We start from the raw sequence: 2,768 nt of genomic DNA, 5'->3' as shown, positions 1-2,768 counted from the left end.
GCTAACACTGGTGACATTCCCTGGGATTGTACTGTAATGGTCCTGAGAGAAGCTGGATGCAAAAGGAAATAAGCAGCATCCACACTAATGGCACAAATAGCAGTAATGTGGCTGCAAAATTGGTGAACCACCAGCACAAGGACAGGGCTCAGGTATTTCTAACACTGTAGCATACAAGTCACTTTAGAGATTTCCAAGAGACCACAATAAAAAATATTTGAGCACTGTCTACACTACTGCTCCCAACAGCAAAGCTGCACTCAGAGGAAGCTGCTGAAGTGCAAAAATAGGATTTTTTTGTAATATAAAGCTAAAAAAGTCTCACTCTGGTACGCTGCTGATGGGAAAAGGCACTGGCTGACTTCAGTCTACAGCCAAGGGAACATCTGATGAGTTTCAAAGACCGGGGTAGGTGACACCTCTTCAGCGTGCTCTCTGTAGAGGATCCACATCCAACTGCCCTTCAAAGCCTGCTAAGTTCAACTTCCCCCAGTGTAACCGCTCAGAAAAATCAGAGCGTGATGCCATCTCTTAGCCAGCCTAAGATAGCGGTTATTAATATTTTTAGAACTGAGGCACCCCTTGGAAAATGCCAGCTCTTAGTTTCACTTTTTTACTACAGAAAAACAGAGCCATTTTTCTGCATCAAAGAATTCAGATAGATCACAACAAGTCAGGATGCTCTTAATACTATGGCTTCCTATTGACACCACTGAATTGATCTTGTGAATCATGTCTGCGCACCCAACACGCCTAACATTGCATGGCGCCCCGCAGCACCCTTGGAAGGACCTCGCAGTGCCCTGCTTGAGCATCACTGGCCCATGACAAATGGAGCAGTCTCTCATCTTATATTCATGTACAACACAGAGGTGAGGGTGGGCAGGTGGCTGTTGCGGCTCTGACTCTGGCCTCCTGCCTACCCCTACTTACCCCTCTATAGCTTCTGCCCTTTCCCCTCACCCCCTTTTACCTGCCTTTACTGTCAAGCACAGCTCAGCTCCAGCTGGGGCCAGTTTCCTTCTTGGGCACAGAGTACAGATCCACAGGAGCAGAGACAGGCCTGGCCAGCCAGCAGTGCCAATGCTGCTGCATGGCCCAGCAGCCCCTGCTGTGCTTTCACATGCTGTGCTCCATGATCCAGGAGGGAACAGAGCCCAAGCAGTGTCTGACCGAAAGTAGGTGGGGGGAAGAGACTATGGACAGAAGAGGACAAGAAGCAGAGACTGTGGGGAGTGGAGGCGGTGCGGGGGAAGAGGAAGGGACTGTGGCAAGCTGGGGTGGGAGAGATTTCATAGACATTAGGGCTGGAAGGGACCTCACAGGATCATCGGGCCCAGCCCCCATGCCCAAGAGCAGGAAGTCAGCTGGGCTCAGATCACCCCAGCAAGATAAGCATCCAGGCATTTCTTAAAAGGTATGTAGAGTAGGTGCTCGCACCACTTCCAGAGGGGAGTCTATTCCAGACTCCGGAGACTCGGACGATCAAGAAGTTTTTCCTTATGTCCAGTCTAAAATAGTCTTTCAGCAATTTGTGACCATTAGACCTCATCTTCCCGTGGGACATCCTCATGAACAACACCCTCCCAGATCCTGATGCACACCCTGATGTACTTCTAGGCTGCCACCAAGTCACCCCTGAGCCTGCGCTCCTCCAAGCTGAAGAGTCCCACGTCCCCCAGCCTCTCCTCATAAGGCCTGCAAACAGGTAGGAGAGCGCAGGTGGGGAGAGACTGTGGGGAGTGAAGAGGAAGACTGTGGCAAGCCGGGGGTAGCAGAGGTTGTGGGGAACTGGAAGGGGGGCCAGATGGGAGGAAGGGGCAGAGATGGTGGGGAGCTGAGGGTTGGGGGCAGGTAAGGCAGGGGGTCAGCCACCTCTTTCCCTGCTGGAGGGGACATGAATGCAAGACAAGCCTCTGATAATTAGATCTGACACCTGAAAAATGACAGCACATTTATAGATTTTCCATGCACATAATCTAATTGGGGAAGCGGGGGTCATCTTAGATTAGAGTAAACACAGTATATACAGAACATATCAGGAGATGGCCTTGCCTTCGCCTGCCAGGACAGCCCCCAGCAGAATGGCAGCTTCCTAACACAAAGCCACGGCTGCTCCTTTCTAGGACCACTATTGTTATTTTGTTTTTTAATACGATTTGTATCCAAGGCCAAAGAGCCAAAACTCTGCGCTAAAAACAACCTCGTGGCACACAAGCTCTGTGATCCCTTTGTGAGCCCAACCCCCCGCCCCACTTGGGGGCTGCCTCTGGGGGCGGTGGGGGCAAGGGCAGGTCTGGGGCAGCTCAGCTGTGCCCCCTCTGGCTCTGACTCCGACCCCTGGGGGTGAGGGGCAGCAGACCCAGCCCCTCCCCCGCTAGAGGGGTGCAGGGACTTCAGCTCCCAGCATGCACTGCTCTGCCTCGACCCCACCAGGCCCCACGTCTTTCCCTCCCAAAGTGGACTACAAGTCCCAGCATGCAGCGCGCCCCTCCCGCCCCGCGAAGGGGCCTGGCCGCGCAGTGCCTGCTGGGAGTGGCAGTCCTTCGCTCCCCCCACCCCCACGCTAACCCCCATGGCGGGGACCCACTCCGCAACCCCCCAACAAATACCGGCCGGGTCTGGGGAGGCGGAGCCCGCGGGCGCCCGGGGAGCCGCTCCCGGGCGGAGGGGGGCGCCGATGGTGCGGATGGCGGCAGATGAACTCACCATCATCTTGGCGGAGAGTCTGCAGCGGCTCCTACGGTAGAGGCGGAGGCGGCGGCGAC

The sequence above is a fragment of the Gavialis gangeticus genome, unplaced genomic scaffold, assembly GCF_001723915.1.
Source record: "Gavialis gangeticus isolate Ggan-Ray unplaced genomic scaffold, GavGan_comp1, whole genome shotgun sequence".
In the NCBI taxonomy this organism is placed as follows: Eukaryota; Metazoa; Chordata; order Crocodylia; family Gavialidae; genus Gavialis; species Gavialis gangeticus.
Note: the sequence above shows the minus strand (reverse complement) of the source record.